This window comes from Triticum dicoccoides, chromosome 6B (genome assembly GCF_002162155.2).
Source record: "Triticum dicoccoides isolate Atlit2015 ecotype Zavitan chromosome 6B, WEW_v2.0, whole genome shotgun sequence".
Lineage (NCBI taxonomy): Eukaryota > Viridiplantae > Streptophyta > Magnoliopsida > Poales > Poaceae > Triticum > Triticum dicoccoides.
This window is the reverse complement of record NC_041391.1, coordinates 3,259,492-3,259,999: the sequence shown is the minus strand read 5'-3', so window position 1 is coordinate 3,259,999 and position 508 is coordinate 3,259,492.

The window sequence follows — 508 nt, the reverse complement described above, 5'->3', positions numbered from 1 at the left end:
TAGTCCCACCTCGCTAGTCGAGAGGGGCGCGCAGTGGTTTATAAGCCCCATTGCCGCACCCCTCTCGAGCTCCTCTCCACCGCAGGCTTTCGGGCCTACCTGCTATTGCTTTGCCTGATGAGCCTTCTGGGCCTACTGCGGGTCTGAATCCTGGCCCATAGTAGGGTTTCTAGTCGTATTCAGGCCGTGGGGGCCCAGTAGGAGGCATTTTTTTTTGTTTTTTTGTTTTCTTTACTTATTGTTGCTATATTTATTTATTTATAGTTTTTTTTCTTTTGTTTTCTGCATTATTTATTTTATTTTATTTTTTGCTTTATTTTTTAATTGTTTTTGCTTTTAGTTTTAGGAAAATTATAAACTTTCTGTTAGTGCCATTAGTTTTCAAATTTGAAAACACTTTTTTTTTGTTTTCTTTCTTGCTTTATTTATTTTATTTTGTTTCTACTTACAACAAAATACTTATTGTTGTTTTTTCTTTTGTTTTCCGCATTATTTATTTTCTTTTGTT